This window comes from Pan troglodytes, chromosome 1, assembly GCF_028858775.2.
Source record: "Pan troglodytes isolate AG18354 chromosome 1, NHGRI_mPanTro3-v2.0_pri, whole genome shotgun sequence".
Lineage (NCBI taxonomy): Eukaryota > Metazoa > Chordata > Mammalia > Primates > Hominidae > Pan > Pan troglodytes.
Genome location: NC_072398.2, coordinates 65,098,796 through 65,117,967, shown reverse-complemented (window position 1 = coordinate 65,117,967; position 19,172 = coordinate 65,098,796). Strand labels below are relative to the sequence as shown.

General features: G+C 39.5%; 1 protein-coding gene across 4 annotated transcripts in view; it reads right to left on the bottom strand.

The window, feature by feature from the left end:
- COLGALT2 (collagen beta(1-O)galactosyltransferase 2) overlaps positions 1-19,172 on the bottom strand; it is a 115,473-nt gene that overhangs the window by 42,696 nt on the left and 53,605 nt on the right. The gene's annotated exons all lie outside the window — the stretch shown is intronic.

The following is a 19,172-nucleotide window of genomic DNA, read 5'->3' as shown; positions in this document are numbered from 1 at the left end:
ACTATGTCATCCAATGAAAGAGAGGGAAATCCAAAAGACCCCTGACTAAATGAAAGAAGAATGGCTACTCCTGGAAAAAAAATTGTATATATGAAAATAATTCCCTCATAGTCCAAACTAGACATAAATTGCTAAAGTGAGAGACACTGCTTAAAATCATCTTTGTGTCATTAGATCCTTAAACAGGGCTCAGCCAATTGGAGAACGTGTAAATGGTTGCATTAATAAATAAACACATGAAAACACCAAGACAGTGTAAGCATAAAATGAATTAACTGAGAGTCAATTAATGAATCTTCTTGGAAATTTTTCTATATGTTTTAACTTTTAGTTACCCAGGATGTAAACTCCACCTTTTAACTTCATTAACAATGACCCTCAATTTGAGCAATAATTCTGCTTCATCTTCATTTCAAGTCAATTTTCTGACCGCAGCAAAATATCTAGTCAGTGCTGCTTTAATCATTGTGAAGCTACAATAATAATTCTCAATATAAAACTCAAAATTTAAGGTATGTTCAATTATCTATTTTGGATTAACTTTACCATCACGTTTACAAAATAGAGTATTTTCCAAAGCCTTTGTGTACAATATGTGTACAATATTTGTGTACAATAATGTACACAAAACTTGTGCCTGTTCTACCTTGAAAGTTTAACAAATGGATCCACTTGTAAAGGGGCCTAACTCATTTATTTAAAAAGTATTTTCAAATTGTATCACAAAGCAAAACCCAACACATGTAAAACAGTTATTCAGAACACCTATAAATGAAGAGATAATGAAATGAAAAACAGAAAAAGAGAAGAAAGCAGGAGTTGTAATCCTGACAACAAACAAGGTAGAATTCAGGCCAAAGAGTATTAAGATGACAAAGAAGGAGACTTTATAATACTAAAGGAGGCCATTCACATCAAAATATACAAAGTATGAATATCTATACATTTTCATATATTACAGGGGTTGGCAAACTTTCTTTCAAGCGATAGATAGTAAACATTTTAGGTTTACAGGCCATATACTATCTGCAGCTACTACTTAACTCTGCCATGGTAGTGATAAATCAACCATAAACAATATGTAAATGAATGAGCATTGCTGTGTTCCAGTAAAACTTTATTTACAAAAACAGGCAGTCTGTAGGCTATAATTTGCTGACCCCTAATATAGTAGAAAGTATAGAAACTGTAAAGAAAAACAGAAATAACAATAATAAGAGATATTAACATACCACTTTCAGTTAAAGATGGTACAAACGGGGAAACAAGTAAGTATATATAGGATCTGTACAACATACTAATACAGACTTCTCAAGTACACATGGAACATCTGCTAGCACTGACCAACAATTACATCCCAAAGAAAGCCTCCATAAAATTGAAATTATATAAACAACATTCTCTGATCTAAATGACATATACGTAGAAGTTGATAATAAAATAAAATCCCCCAAATCCACTAAAAACTCTCTTATAAAGTTGTTTTTTAAAAAATAACAATTACTAGTGGAAAAATAAATACAAGCCAATTTCAGAACTTCCAAAAATTAATAATGAAAATACTACATATCAGAATTTTGGGATACAGTTAAAGCAGTGATTAGAGAAAAATTCAGTTTTATATGCTTAAATAAATAAAAATAAATGAGTTAAATTTCTACTCAAAAAGCTAGGAAAAAAGCAACAAAGCAAACATATATAAAGAAATTAATAAAGATAAGGGTAGAAAGTTGTGAGATATAAAACAGAAAAAGAGTAGAAACAAACTAAAATGCTGCTTCTTTGAGAAAGATCAATAAAAGACAAGCCCTAGTTAACCTACCTGAGACAAACAAATATAAAACAATAAGAAATGGTAAGGATGGGAAACAAGATGATTGATTTGAAAGAAAAATTTTAAAAATGTGTAAGCAACTACTTTGTACAACTCGATGATAAATTTGAAAACTAAATATAATAGAAGATTTTCCAGAAAAATGCATGTTAGCAAAATTAACTCCTGAAGTGATATAAAGCTTAAATGAATAATTTCCATGAAGAGAGTAAACAGGAAAAAAAACCCCAACTAGGCTCATGTGTTTTTACAAGGGAATTCTACCAAATCCTACAATAGATACTTCCAATGCTATACAGCTTGTTATCCAGAGTGTAGGAAAAAAATGAAAATTCTAAGTTCTTCTAATATTGCAAGTATAATATTGATGTCTAAACCTTTTAAAGATTTACACACACACACACACACACGCACACAACTACAGACCAATATCCTTTAATGCACATGCTGCAAAAATCTTAAATAAAGTATTAGCAAACAGAGTCCAACATCTTATTAAGAAAATATAGCATGGTCTAAGAATGTTCAATATGAAGGAATTTCACTAACATAATTCACTATGTTTATGGACCTGAAGAAAAATCATGATTATCTCTGTAAATGTGTAAAAGGTCTTTAACAAAATTCCACACCTAATCCTGGTTTTTAATAACCACACAGAATACAATTCAAGCAGATACTAAAAAAATAAGCCACTACAATTAAAACTGTGTGGTAATGACACAGGGATAAATGACATAGGGAGCCCAGTGGCACAGAACAGTAAGTACAGAAATTTAGTATATGATAAGGGTATCATAATATTCCCATGGAACAAACCTGCACATATACTCCCTGTATCTAAAATGAAAGTTGAAATTTAAAAATAAATAAAGTTTCATCAGAAATATATATAATATAATACAGTTTTGAAAAATGATCAGAGGTACACATGAAATAATTTAGCTTCTATTGCATCATTACTTTCACTGCTATTTGTAGGATGATTTAAAATAAATTGAAAGTAAATATAAATAAAGGCCAAGTGCGGTGGCTCATGCCCGTAATTGCAGCACTTTGGGAGGCCAAGGTGAGATCATTTGAGGTCAGGAGTTTGAGACCAGCCTGATCTACATGGTGAAACCCGTCCCTATTAAAAAAAAAAAACAACATTAGCTGGGTATGGTGGCGCGTGCCTGTTAGTCCCAGCTACTCGGGAGGCTGAGGCAGGAGAATCGCTTGAACCTGCAAGGTGGAGACTGCAGTCAGCCGAGATCGGGCCACTGCACTGCAGCCTGGGTGATAGAGCGAGATGTTGTCTCAATAAATATAATAAATAAATAAAACATAAAAAACAGTCCTTTTCATTAAACATGAAACATTATAGTTTTTAATTGGTTTTAAATTGCCACTAAATATATTCAAAAAAATTTTTTTATCTCCTAAAATAATAATCTTTAAGAGAGGGAATGTTCAGGAATGTTCAAGAGAGAAAAATACATTGTTAAGCAAAGCACAGTGGAACTCTATTTAGATAGGGAATACATTTCTGTAAAATACCAAGTAACTTAAAACTATGTAACTTAAGCCATAGGGTATAGAAAAGTGGGACATAGAGGTATGTAAGTAATATTTGAAAATATTATCTTGTAAAATAGATACTTAAATTAAAACTAGCCTACTTAAAAACATTATCCAATAACTAGAGATGACACCAATGGCCAACTTGATCTACTTTCAAGTGTCTTCTTGAAATTAGATGAGAACCAACTCTTCTCTTCTCAGCAAGGTCTAGGAGGGAGAAAGACCCACAGGCCCACCTGGACATTCCATGGCCTGGAGAGGGAGAGAGGTGATGTGTGAAGCTGACAGTTTTGAGGGATACCAGGTGAGCATGTTAGGACCAAGACAGGGTAGGAGGAGCCCTTAGCAACTCACAGAGGTGGGAAAGTGGTCCAGAAAGCAACGTGGAAGAAGGCCACAGGCTCCACTGAGTTTGCGATTGTGCCAAAAAGTGCAACGTCAGCAAAAGTCACATCCATTGTGACTCATGGCCACAAGCTACCAACGTCCAGGGTACGCCATGAAGAGCGCAATGAGAGTCTAACCACTGGTCTCGTGATAGGAAGCATGCAGAGAGCAATTCCTGAAACTCAGAATTTACCATAAAGCACCTTATTCTTCACTCAAAACATTATGAAGAGGAGTAAGTTAAAACTAAGCAAAACAAAAATCCCTTATCACAGTGTTAGCCAAAAGCTATGAGATTTCTACATTATTCTTAAATTATTTATAAACGGCATAAGAGAATTTGCCAGGTGCAGTGGCACACACCCTTAGTCCTAGCTACCTGACAGACTGAGGCAGGAGGATCACTTGAGCCCAGGAGTTCCAGGCTGCAGTGAGTACAACTATGCCTGTGAATAGTCACTGCACTCCAGCCTGGGCAACATAGTGAGACCCCATCTCTTAAAAAAAATAGTCTAGGTAATTTATACAGCATCTACTTCTTTCCTTGGTTGTTGTTTCTTCATTACACAGGACTTCTTAAATTCTCTTTGCCTTCTCTACATCAATGCACTTCCTAATCCTTTTGACAAAGTTGGTCTTATCGTACGAAATGTGTTTTCCTGGTGTACAGATTAAACAACTCCAAAACCTGCCTAAGCATCCACTCCTGATGAACATCCTTAGAAATTAGCTGCCTGGAGTATGCAGAGGTACAGATGTCTAATTAAAAACAGATGCACAGATTTCAAATATTCTCTTTATTGAGTTAAAAAACTGTCTGTAGTGTTACTTCCCTGAATTAAGATTCTGTTTGTTCTCAGGCTTCTGAGGAAATGAACACGTCCTCCAGTTGTGGTTGGAGAGAGGTGCATCCATCCTGGTCTTTGAAGTGCAGGGCCAATCTCTCCTACACTCATTCCCAGAGGAGGAAGAGGAGGAAGAGCAGTGAGGGCCACAACAGCCCACCGAGGAAGCCTGGTGGTCCCCGCTTAAGACTAAGTTTCCCTGCTCCTCCTCCCCACTGTCAAAAAAGGCAAAAACACAGAAATCCAGGCAGACACTTCTAACTACTGCCTTGTAATCGCTCTGACAAAAGTATATTTCCATTTGAATGCATAATAATGAAAGCAATACAGGCCCTGGGCTATTCAGAGGGTTGGACAGAGAGAGATACCAAAGGCCCATATGCAAGCTCTCTGGAGGAAACCCGAGGCTGGTGCTAACGGTTCTATTTTCAGAGCCCTGTAGCACAAGGCAACAACAGCGCAGTGCTTGTCCTGCTGCAGCACTCCACAAGCATCTAGACACAAAAACCTCTGCGGCTGAGGTGGATTTTTCCATGAAGCTAGGAAGCTGAGAACCCAGAATGTGTGAGGCCCCTCAGGAGGAGCTGAGGCACAGTGGCCCCTCTCTCAGTCTGAAGGCTCCTTGGAAAATGAGTACTGCCTTGAATCTGTTATCCTCCTCCCAACCAGACCAGAAAAGGCACCCAGAAAAATCGCAGACATCACTAATGGATTCCTTGAAGAAAACAAATGATGTGCAAGGACAGCTGGACATCTGGAGAGGTGATCTGCAAGTAATTGACAGTCAGTAATCAAACTGGAAAACCACAGATTGTGAAAACACAAATATGGGCTGGCTGGGTGACCATGTTTCCGGGAGGCTCATACAGCTCAGTCTTTGCCTCAATTCTCCAACTAGAGTGGATTCACACCTAAATCAACACCTCCACTCACTCTCTCTTCCCCAGATCGCTGACTCAGGATAAGACACCAAGGAAAGGCTGGACACAGTGGCTCACGCCTGTAATCCCAGCACTTTGGGAGGGTGAGGCGGATCACCTGAGGTCAGGAGTTCAAGGCCAGCCCAGCCAACATGGTGAAACCCCGTCTCTACTAAAAATACAAAAATTAACCAGGTGTGGTGGTGTGTGCCTGTAGTCCCAGCTACTTGGGAAGCTGAGGCAGGAAAATTGCTTGTACCCAGGAGGCGGAGACTGCAGTGAGCTGAGATCGTGCCACTGCACTCCAGCCTGGGTGAGAGAGTGAGACTCTGTCTCAAAAGAAAAACAACAACGACAAAAAGACAGCAAGGAGAGCTCAGCTCCTGAGCTGTTTTTAATTTTCTTTGAAGGTCATGTTGGGACAATAACTTTCCTTTACCTCTAAGGAGCCCTGGTACCCGCCAGCCACCAAGGTCTCTCCCTTCCACTTTTAGGGGAGCTGTGGCCCTGAGACAGCTTCAGTGCTCATGGTTGGCCACCTCTCTGTCCATGAGTCCTGGCCTGCTTTCTTTGGAGCTAGTATCTGAAAAGGGAGTGCTGGTAGAAACAGGTGCCACATCCACACTGGCCACCTCTTACCCTAATGCTGCCCATCTGCTTTCCCTCTGATTCTGCTTTTGGTTCCTATTTCCCCTTCTTCCTCTTCTCCAGCTGTGCAAGTTAGCAAAAGCCCATGAGTGTCAGATTCAAAATTGAATTAGGACTAAGGGAAACACGTATTGGAGATGTGATCACAGCACGTGTAGGGATCCCCTTGGCTGATGATGCTCCCAGGTCAACAGGTGCACTGTCACCGCTACATGGAAGGGAGCACAAAGAGCAAGCCAAGAAGTCAACATGTCTGCAGGATGAGACGCTTTACTGCTTGGCTGTGGAAAAAAAAATTGAGATTTATCTGGCAATGTCTAAAAACATTGACATTTCTCCTTGTTCCAGAAGTTAGTTTTCATTTCTAAGTCTTGCCTCTTAAGACTCAGCGCCAACTAGAAATAATTAGAACTGACTCATTTATTTTGACAAGTCCTACTGAGGTTGTTAGGGCTAAACTCATATTGGTAAGCATGGGGCCACTGGAATCATATTAAAGATGAAGACTGGATCTCTCAGCAGGTGGGACACGGAAACTGAGGACACAGTACTCCTTTATTTTATTTTATTTTTGAGATGGAGTTTCACTCTTGTTGCCCAGGCTGGAGTGCAATGGCACAATCTCAGCTCACTGCAACCTCCACCTCCCGGGTTCAAGTGATTGCCCTGCCTTAGCCTTCCAAGTAGCTGGGATTACAGGCATGCGCCACCATGCCCAGCTAATTTTGTATTTTTAGTAGAGATGGGGTTTCACCATGTTTGTCAGGCTGGTTTCGAACTCCTGATCCTCAGGTGATCCACCCGCCTCAACCTCCCAAAGTGCTGGGATTACAGGCATGAGCCACCGCGCCCAGCCAGGGCACCGTACTTCTGATCACTTCCATCTGTACTGAGACTCAGGGAATGTCCTCAGCTTCCCTGCCACACCCCAGAAAGTCTAAGACCTCTGTCACTATAGAAGAGGTCTGCGATTGGTGGAGTAGCAGGATGGCAACACTGGACAACGACTGATCTATTTATCTTGCTGCCTGAGAACCTGCAAAATACATTCCCCAGAGGCTCAAGGGAATGGCAGTGGAATGAACAACAAACTTAGTCACCACCTGGACAGTCCTCACCATGACTAGTGAGTTGGCAAAGGTAAATTTTCCAATTCGAGACTTCAAACACTGAACTACCCTCTCAGATGCTTCTTGTTTTCATTGAGCAAAGAAGACTCATTGGTGTAGAAAATGAAGAGCTCCACCTAAAAATAAAATTCCACTAATGAAAGCAACTACTGTAATTCATTTTCAAGAAAGGTCATATCATCGAGTCCCGCCACCTCTGTGTCCAGTCTCAAGGAAAGCCTCCCCAGCAGCAGACGTGCCAAAGGCAGAGACATGCTCAGCCACTCAGCAAAATATGCCAATTGATTCTTGCTTCTTGGTTACTGGGTAGAATTCTGTCTAAAGATCTGGAATCCTTTTTCTGGGTGGAAACTAGATATGGATATGGTTAAGGATGTGAATATGGATTGGGGGTCTGGGGATTCCTCCCACAAAAAGCCTTTTCCTAGATCCTATTCATACCAAGTCACTTAGTTGCAATTCTTCCCAATGAACTAAGAAATCAGAAAAACTCACTTCTCATGAAAAATTCCTCACCAACAAAATTAATGTTTATACTTCCTCAACATCCCTCCTCAGTATGCCCCATTTCATCCCAGAAACAATCATAGACACGACACACCTGAAGCCTGGGTATATGTGATGTAAAAATAAATATTGATTCTAAAAATTCAAGCAACCAATCAATTTCATCCCTAAATGGCATCTCTAAATTTTTCCTGATGGTAAAATTTGCTGATTGACCAGTTAACAGTCAATTCAAAAGCCCATTATCATCTTTCAATAAAATTAATAAACTTAATTAAACATATTATAATTGAGCTATTTTTGATACTCATGATTCGGAGATATATTTTTCTTCTCTTTGTGTTAAGAACTTCTCAACATTATGCCACACACTAACCCATTTTTAGCCTTATGATTAACTAAGTTACTCATTATCCTTATTTCCCCTGTTATAGAAAAGAAGGCTGAGGATGAGAGGTTATGATTTGCTCAAGTCATGCAAATGGTGGGTGTTAGAGCTTGGCCTTTTTATTTAGGCCTTCTAATCCATCCCTCAACACCCACCCTCCCACTCCAGGCTCCCCACCACACCTGTCCAACAAAGAGTAGATGACCAGGAAACACCTGTCAAATTGGAAGTTCTCTACCTTGTCAAGGATATGAATCAATATGACCCATATGATCATCTCAGGATGACAGGATGGAAATGCTCTAGCAAAAAAACAAAAGAAAAATGGGAAGATTCATTCATTCCCTACAAGCTTTGCTTAGGTTTACTTTCAGCATAATTTTCCTTGGAGTCACAACCCTTGGAATTCCATGAAAATATCAGTGGGAGTGTCTGAGACAAGACAAATATGTTTCTCATTTGTCTATCTACCCTCTTCCTGTTTTCGTTCTCCTTTGGCCCTTGTTTATTCTTCTTCCCACCCTTTTCACCCACTCATCATGGCCCCTTTTCTTGTCCTTATTGGATTTTCCAATTCTGTTAAGTTCTTTATTTTGTGGATGTACCCTGAAGACATGTAGTTACTAGTTAAATGTAGCACTGGTACTAAAGAGAAGACACAGCAGGATCCAAAAACATTTTCTCCAGGAGTCCTGAACCTCTACATCTCCAAACACATCAGGTTAGATTGGACACCCTCTATCTGTAATTATGCATCACTAGCTTGCCATGCTTCTAGCACTGTGCTTGCTCTTGTGTTATAATTAACTGGTTCTATTTCTTTCTTCATTACTTGACTTTCTTCCCTGAGGACAGGGACTGTCCCAGTACTTAACAGTTCACTATAAAATAAGCACTTATCATGAGTTTGATGAGTGAATGAATGAACAATTTCAGGGAACTTCTCCCCATCCAACCCAAATGCCTATAAAGGCTGAGCACAGATAACAAAGAAATGAAATGGGCCATGTATGAGCCAACAGTGTGAAAGGAGGACTGTTGAGAATAGGCACATGTGGGCCCCAACTGATTGCTGCTGCACTGGAATGTGTGCCCAGAAATGCTAGGCTTTCAAATTGTTTCAAGAGAAGCTGGCTATCTACTTTTTAGAGATAAAAGTCTATTTATAACCTGTACAAACGTTTAGGCTGAAATGCCATGAAAATATTCCACCCTGGCAGGAGGTCTCTGGAAATCAACATAAAAAACACATTATTTCATCTCTTAATAGCCCAGGTCCATCTATCCACACATGCTCAGGGCACATATTTCAGTAATTAAATATTTCAAATATGGCTGGGAGGACAGCAATACTATCACTTTGCTGCTTTCACAAAACAGAAAATATCTCCCATGAGAAAGAAAAGACAAACATGCACAGATTGAGCAAGATGTAAGTAATTCTCTCAACCCAGTCTAATATCAAGAGAATTGGAAAGAAGAAAAAAATGATGGCGGCACCACGGAATGAGTATAAGTGTACACTTCCTGCAAACACCGTACATACCTCCTCTCATTGCGCAGCAACTAAGACATGATTACTGCTGCACAAACTTTTTACTAACCACTTTATTGAGATATATTTCACATATCGAATACTCACTCTTCTAAAATATAAAATTCAGTGGTTTTTAGTCGTGCAACCATCACCATTATCCAATTCCAGAACATTTCCATCACCTCAAAAAGAAACCCTACACGCATTAGCAGTCACCTCTCACCCCTCCAGCCCCTGGTAACCACTATTCTGCTTTCTGTCCCTATGGATTTGCCTATTCTCGTCCTTTCTTATCAATGGAATCTATGATTGTGGCCTTTTGTGTCTGCCTTCTTTCACTTTGCATACTGTTTTCAAGGTTCACGCATGTTGTAGCACGTATCAGTACTTCACTTCTTTTTATGGCTAAATAATGTTCCATAGTATGGATATGCCACATTTTGTTTATTCATTTATTAGTTAATAGACATTTGGGTGCTTTCACTTTCTAGTTACTATGAACGATGCTGCTATGAACATTCATATACAGGTTTTTGTGTGAACATATGGTTTCATTTACCCTGAGTATGGCTGCTCAAATTTTAAATACTATGGAAAAAGAATAAAATTTATTTTATTTTATTCTTTACCCTTTGTGGAGAATCTACTATGTTCCAGGCAGTAAGCTGACCATTTTACGTATATAACTTTAACATTTAAAGTAATTCTCCTTTAAGTATTATTATCCCCATTTTACAGAAGAGGAATGTGAGGCTTAGAGACTCTCTTCCAAAGATGGTTTTCTTTCCATTTATACTTGATCTTTGATATGTATTTTTCTTAATTTCTGAAATTCTCAGTTTTCCGTTCCAATGTAGCAGAGAGGAATCCTTTACTCTGCTTCATGAGTATCTTGGTTGTACATGAGATGAGCAGATGCAAGGGCCCAGGAATGCGTGGGCAGTTGCAAGGAAGTGAGAAGTGTCAGGTCTCAGCAGAGGAGCTGGGTGGAGCAGCTGAAACAGGACATGGATGATTAAACTCTGAGGGGGGATGTCCAGCACTGCCTCATGGTGCCTGGCAGGGCAATGCTACAGCAAAACATGGAGCCTCTGAAACATGAGGTCATGGGGGAACTGGAGCCAGCGCGACCACAGGGAAAGTCACAGCCCAAGGACTGGGCTTGCTACGTGCAGCAATTATTGACAGGAGGATCTCCCTGCTCTGTTCTCTGGAGGAGAACTGGCTGAACTGCGGTGACAATGTAAAGGCAAAGTGGTCTCTTGGATTGAGGACTGGGAGAAAGCTGAAGGAAGTGTCCATGTTCTGTGTAGAAAGATTTACTTTGATTCATTCCTTTCTGGAAACAACTGCAGTTAAGAATGACAATAAATATTTTAGTTATCTATTAATCCTGAGTTCCTTGACCTACTATTTTGCTAACGACATCCTTAATCAAATAAAAAGTATGAAGTCAGGAGGCATGGCTCTTTCACCAATTAACTCTGTAATGTTAATGAATTTACTTGAACTCTCTGTGCTTTGTTTTTCCATCTGTAAAATGGGACAATAACATCTGCTGCAACCTAGCTCACTGGGTTATTTTGAGGAGCCAACAGCATGTGAAGGAGCTTTCAAGAACATTTTCCTTGAAAGCTGGCCTTCCCCTGGCTGTCCCCAACACACACACAGATCCTCAATTAAGAAATAAGACAGCTTGTTGAATAGGCTCTTAAGACACATGCAAAAAAGTTCATTCAACACATTCATTTAAGACAAACAAACTAGAATTACCACAGCCTACCATTTTTTAAGAATAAAAGATATACATGCCCATAGCAAGGACTGCTAATTATCTCAACATCAGTTCTTCTCTTTTTCCCTAGTAATAGAATTTTTAGCTGAGTCTATGACTGTCCGGCTTAAAGAGTAAACTTTAGGCTCAATGACAGCAGAGACATTTGTCTCTTCTGTTTACTCCTCCATTCTTAACACTTAGAACAGTGCCTCGCACATAGTATGTGCTCAATAAATATTTGTTGAATGGTTCCTTTCACATCAAACTCCTAGCCTAATAAGAACTATAAAAACACCTGTACAGTTCCTTCAGTTCAACAGACACTGGCTATGCATCTCCTCTGTGCTGGTGATCGTGGCACTTGCTGGAAAGCAACACCTTGTCATTCACATCAAGATGCACCCAGTTTCTGACAGCTGGACAGGAAATACAGATGTGTAAATAAATAACGGTAATTTGGTATGACATTGTTGACGATGGATATATGACAAGGTCTCCAAGTGCCAGGGAGGAGGGAGTGGCTAGAAAGGTGTGGGAAGGGCCACGAGAGGCTTCTCAAAGGATCAGAGGCTTGAATTGGGATTTGAAGATTGAGCAGATATTAAGGGAAGGTAGAAAGAAGAATGTTCCAGAAAAAGGAACAACATATGTGGAGGCAGAAAGGGATGAAAGAGTCTGATGTGTTTGTGGAACTCCACGTAAATTTGTTGGGCTAGGACTTACAAGCCAAGAGGGCGAGATGGCTGTAAGGTGTTAGGGCTGATGCAATTGTCAGGGATGGGGTAGGCACAGGACACAGTGAAGAGGGGTGACCCCCTTTCCTGGGTCCCTAGCATCTTGCCCTCATTTAAAAAATAAACTGGTTTATAATTCTCTGAAATTATGTGTTTTTCCAGATTGTGACAGGTATTGCTGTTAGCGTGAGCATGCATTTATTCTTTGATTCCTCAGAGGAAATGTTCAAAATATACATGATGTGCTGGCCTATTTTATTCAGTTCCAATTCCATCCGCAGGTGCAGCTGCCACATAGTCTGGGTTTTCTGGGAAAGGTGTGATTTCTAACATTCCCACCCATTTTCTTCATAACTTCATTTGTACCTCCCAGATCATGTGTCCAAAGTAAACACTTAACATGTGCTTGTTGAATGACTAAGTGAACAAATAAATGCTTGTATAAATCAATGACATGAACAAAAATAAAGTGGTTATATTTATTAAGGGTCTATTACTTAATGAAAAGCAGCAGCAAATCTGTAATAGAACAATATTAGATGCATATAAATCATTTTGATTTTTTTAAAAAGCCATCACACTTTTCTCTGCTATAGTATTTGTTTCCCCATTGAGAAAGCTGGACTAGAAATGTGAACAAAGAGAAAAAGTATAAATTTACAAACTGAATTCAAGGCTGTTTTCCCACAGAGTATCCCAGAATGAGAACTTGGCCCTGACTAAAAAAAAATGTCAGCCCAGTCAGTCACTGTTATCCAATACCTGTTGTCTTGGTTCCAGGAACAACACTCCTGGCCATTTCAGGAGGGAGAGATAAATGTTTGCTTTGAATTTATCTGCTTTGAGAAATTTTCAGTCTGGTCTTCCCATATCACTTCATTTGTGGTTCCTTCACATGGCGGTGGTGGGGGAATGTTGCAGGAGACTACAGTTTGGCAGGTGTTAGATACATGTTCATAAACTATACTCACACCCACAGTAAATTGAAGAGTCCCAAGTCATATTTTTGAGGAGTCTTGAGTTATTTTACTTAGTCGTAGTGTCAGGGCAAACAGGAGGCTATTCTGATGGTATTTTTTTTTTCCATTTCTATTCTGGAAAACTACTGTCAGAGGGAAGGAACACCGTGTGCTCCTAACATTCCCAGGGTCTGTGTGGCTTTGTCACTTGCTCCTGGGAGAGGAGCACACATAAATACACAGCATATAGATGTGTTGCTGTTGCCTTTACTACTCACTGTTCTTCTGCAGAGAGGGGAGCAGTGAGAGCAAACCTCAGCTAAGTGCTCACTCCTGGCCAGGCATTGACCTAGAACTCTAGCAACATCTCATTTAATCCTCACAACAACCCTATGATGTAGTATTCTTACTATCTCCATTATACAGAGGAGGAAAATCAGGTCCAGAGAGGTGACACATCATGTCCAAAGTCTCAGAGGTAGTAAGAATTAGAGCCAGACATAAGTCAGACAGCTGGACTCATGATGTCCCATCTACCACTACTCTAAGAGGCTTATTTTGAAGCTGTCCTTTGGAGTGAAGTTTAAAACAGAAGGAAATACTTTTAAAGATAGTAGAGGGTAAATTCTAACTTTGTCTTCAAAGTGCTAGGTATATCAGTAGGCTTCACGTTATCAGTAAAACTGCTGCAACCACAGATCATTTAAGTTAGCTTAGAGTCCCCATGGGTCATGAGCCATCTTCATGCCTCAGAAATATAGTCAATGAAGCACTCAAAATTTTCAATGATGTCTTAAAGAATGAATGTCACCTAATGATGATTGATTGACTGTCCTCTTTAATATTGCTCAAAACTTTCAGTCAAGTTGTTTATCTGGTCTCTGACAGATAGGTTTAAGAATCTTTGCTCTTGCTGTGAATAGAGTTATCAGTTGAAAGGATGCCTGATGCACTAGCTTTTTAAAAGCTTGCTCCAGATTTCATCTGGTGACTTTGGAAGGTAGGACACGGATACTGGGCTCTAGACTTCCAAGGTGCTCAAGCCTTCCCCAACCTCCCCAAATGGGTAAAATCCCCCAGTTATATGGTTTTTGGTATCATGTATCTCTTCTTTCTAGTACTTATCAGAGTTGTAATTCTACATTTATTTCTATGGTACTCAATAATGTATTTCTCCTCTAATGGTTTATAAGCTCCATGAGGGCGGGGATATGTCTGTCTTTGCTCATCACTGTATCCTCAAGCCCAGGACAGTGCCTGGCATCAGCACTGGGTAAAGGGTTGCTAAATGAATAACTAGATGCAAAAATGCCATCCTCACTTTTTACAAGAAAACTCTAAATATTTAAAATATGTATTTTTCACCAGTAAAAATGAAATACACAATCAGATGAAGACAAAATGTCTTTTGGGGTACTTCCTCTCTCTTTCATAATCCATATCTGGAAAGTTTGACTTTCATGTGGGCTCTGGAAACAGGAAGGAATCAGATGCTGTTTGGTATTAAGCTGCTGAAGGCTCCAGGGGAGCCCAGTAACCTATCTAACAGGAAGTGGGGAATGCAATCAGTTGCTTTGAAGGCAGCACCCAGGAAATATCTGGCCAGGACAGAGGTTCAAGCAAATATAATTGTGGTAGATGGTAAATATGGCAACAGGTGAGTAATTCTTTCTGGCTTTCATTGGGGTGTGTCTTTTAAGCCAAATTAGAAATCCAGCAAGAGGATTTGGTATGCACCATTATAAACAGAGTCCAGCTCCAGCCAATGCAGGCAGAAGGCTGCAAACTCCCTTTCAGACCCAAAAAAGGACCCAATGACTCCCTGAGGAACAAGTAGACCAAGGGCAGCTCTGAACACCCTTCCTTCCCCAGCCCCAGGTCAGGCCATGTCTAAGGCATGCTTTAGTCTCTAGCTGCCACCATGTTCTTTTGGAGGTGCCATGTGAAGGAAGCCAACAATGTCCAACATTCAAAGTTCATGTCCCCAGAATTTCCTAATTTTTCAATTGCCTCTGTAAATTATTTCAGAACATGTCGCTGTTAAAATTCTTATTTTCATTCCCACATCCTGATGTTTAGAGAGGGAATTAGGCATTACCAGAGCTAGATTTGAACTCACTGACCCAAGTTTCTTCAGCAGAGGATCCAAAAGGAACCAAAACTTTCATCAGGACTGTTATGTGTATGAAGACATAAGAGAAGCCTTTTGGTACAAGGTAGCACTCAAGACAAGGATTCAGTAAAATAAGTCACACTCATTTTCTCTTGTAATTCTTTTTTTTTTTTTTGAGACAGAGTCTTGCTCTGTCACCCAGGCTGGAGTGCAGTGGTGTGATCTCAGCTCACTGCAACCTCCGCCTTCCAGGTTCAAGCGATTCTCCTGCCTCAGCCTCCCGAATAGCTTGGATTACTGGGGCGTGCCACCATGCCCGGCCAATTTTTGTATTTTTAGTAGAGACGGGGTTTCACCACATTGGCCAGGCTGGTCTCAAACTCCTGACCTCAGGTAATCCGCCCGCCTTGGCCTTCCAAAGTGCTGGATTACAGGTGTGAGCCACTGCGCCTGGCCTTAACCTGCAAATTAAAGGTGAATTTTCAAAAGCAAGGAATGAAGAGATTTCTTTTTGGTAAGGTCTTATGGGGAGTAATAACAAAATACCTGGCATAAAATCAAGGATCCTCTATCTAGTCAGATTTTTTTAAAATAGAAAATAAAGCCAAGTGTATTTGACTATACTGCCTATAGATAAATTCGATTTTTTCCAGAAGGCAGTATGGTGAAGTGACTTCTGAAACCCTTCAGCTATTTAATCCTGGCTAAATTACTTAACATCTCTATAAGCCTTAGTTTCCACATTTGCATTGTTGTAAAGACTAAGAAATCACCTATGAAAAGAATAAACTTATTAGAAAAAAAACAAAGAGAAGAAAAACAATAACATGAATACATATCAATAGTCATTTCTGAATACATAAAATTTTCAAACTTGTAGCAAGAAAATTGCAAATATAAGTACTTCATCAGTGAAAGAAATAAGTGCTATAATCCAATAAAAGGCATTTGGCCCTGATTGAGAGAAAAAAATCTCCCAAACAACCAAACATTTTTAAAAAATCTAACCACTGGCAAAAGTGATTTTTGAACTCCAAACCTATAATGAACAGTTCAAAACACATATAGTCATGTCTGAACATAGATGAACAAAAATCTTAAAACCTTAGCAAAGTGGAATACAACAAACGTGTCAAACTCAGTAAAATAAACATCCTCCTGAGTGAGCAGTGGCTGGAGGGAGAGGAACAGGAGAAATCCCTAGGCAGCTTCCAGAGAGTTCTTCAAGCAGGACATTCTGCCAGTGGAGGCGCAGCCTCCGGAAGCCAGAGCCACGTCAGGCTAGCAAGCGCTCAAGGGCTTCTTGTATACTACCTTGTATGTTTGCTTCCAGCGGGTGTGTATTTTTTTTTTTCTTTTTTTGGTTTGACTATTTGTTTTTCTAAGGAAACCTTTGGTTTTTCTTCACATTTTTTCCCCTTTAATATCCCAATTTACTTAAAATATTCCAATTACCTTAATACATGTAAGTTTATTGTCTTTCTTTATCCCTTTAATTGCACTTTTATGGGGTATTCTAATTTGTCATCTTATCCTATTCTCCTTTTGAATCTTACATTTTACTTTAAAAATTACATATACCCCATTTTATTATTATATTTTTACTCCTTTTTACTCCTTATTTATTGTCCTTATATTCAATCTCAACTGTAATACGTGTTTTTAACTTTTCAATCTTATTGAGCGCTGTTCTTTTAAACTCTTTTACCTGAGTTATCTAAGTAAACGAATCTTGTGTTTCTTGTATTTTAAATCTTATAGTATTCTTTTCTAGTCTTGTCCCAACTGGTTTGACCTCCAATGCCTTGTACGCTGCCAGGCCCATGAAAGACAGGCCATAAATGTTAGGAAATAAACAGCTCTGCACTGGACCACAGCTGGCCCGCATGCTGGGGAGGAGGCGCACAGGCTTCTCCCACTCCTTCCCTGCACCTCTGATAAACCCTCAGGGAAATCACCCTGTGATCCCTTCAGGCTAACAGAAGAAAATCTATATGAAAAAGAGAAGGCAGAAAGCTGAAGTGATAATGTTTAGAATCCTTAGAAGCTGGAATGCCCATCTAAAGACAAGGCGATTTAAAGGTGTAGACAGTGATTGGGCTTCAGTGCTGAACAAAGACATCTAAAAATCAGGACTGATAAGACAAAATGGACAGAAAACTCCATGAAGATGCAATAAGGAGACCTAGCTCAAAACATTTTTTGGACTCTGGAGCTCTGAAAAGGGGTATTTTCTGCCAAGTTATCTATCCTCAGACAAAAGTAAATGTTTTGACATTCCTGCAGGCTCTGTTAAGTTCCCCACCTCGTGAACAAAGGCCTGCCTAGAGGTGAGGACCTGTCAGCTGACACTGCTTATCTGCCTTAAAACCTCAGTGCAGTGGCCTTCTCTAAACACAGGGCAAGGGTGCTAACTGGAGAAGCCTGCAGTTCTCTCTCAAGTGAGAAATACCTACTGACAGAAACTGAAGGTCTGGACATACAGCAGGTGTCCAAGACCCTAAGAAAGTAAATACTACATGGGTTGAGGAAATGACCTATTATAAATGGGGTGAATATGCACCCAGAGGGCACTGCCACTCAGGCAATCAAAATATTAACTACTTAGGCTTTTTTACATTTTTGAGCTTATCGAAAGAATTTCGATGGTATAGTGCCTGAGTCAGGAAGGGGGTCAATACACATGAGGTAAATGAGTGAATGGACAAGTGAATAAATGAATAAACAAATTCATGGCGTGGATCAGGGGCAGGCAGTGTAAAAAGCTCTATAGAACAAGAGGCTTAAGGTCTGGCCACAAGCCCACCATCAACCTAGCATGGAATTTCAAGTAAATCAATTTACTTCTCAAGTTCATTTTCTGTAGAAAAAAACCACATTTTGCTTAACGGAGTTGTTGTGAAGATAAACATAAAATAAAAAAGACTCCCCCCACAGTATTCTGTATAGGTAAGACATTATAAATTGTTATATGTCTTACTATAAATTTTACCATGTAAGATTATATAGACGTTTAAGAGAATGATAAATGAACCCTTGTACATACCACCTAGCTTAAGAAGTAGATTTCTTTGAAGTCCCCTTTGTGCCTTCCCTAGTTACTCCTCTTCCTTCTCGGCCAATAATCTCTAGTCTGAATTTTTGGTTATTAATTCCCTTAGTATTTTTTATAGCAGAGGTGTCCAATCTCTTGGCTTCCCTGGGCCACACTGGAAGAAGAAGAATTGTCTTGGGCTACATATAAAATACATTAACACTAACGATAGCCGATGAGCTATAAAAAAATTGCAAAAACAACCTCATAATGTTTCAAGAAAGTTTACAAATTTGTGTTGGGCTGCATTCAAAACCGTCCTGGGCTGCATGTGGCCCATGGGCCGTGGGTTGGACAAGCTTGCTTTATAGTTTCACTACATATGTATATAACCCCAAACAAACTATACTTTAGGCTGTTTTTGAACTTTATATAAATAGATTCATGTTACATGTGTTTTCTGTAAGCTTAACACTGACTTAAAACTTACACATGTTGATACTTTTATCTGTAGTTGATAAATTCACTGCCAATGCTGTAATACCTCACTGTATTATTATACTATAATTCAGTGATCTATTTGACTGTCAATGGACATTTAGCATATTTCCAGATTTTTGCAATTACAAACAATGCTGCTATGACCTTTGTTGCACGTATCCCCTGCTGTATATGAACAATAGTGCATTTAGGAGTGGCATTCCTGGATCTGTCATAGGTCTGAACATGTTCAACTTTACTAGGGAATGCCAAATTGTCTTCAAAGTAGTTGCACCAATTGATAGTCCCAGGAGCA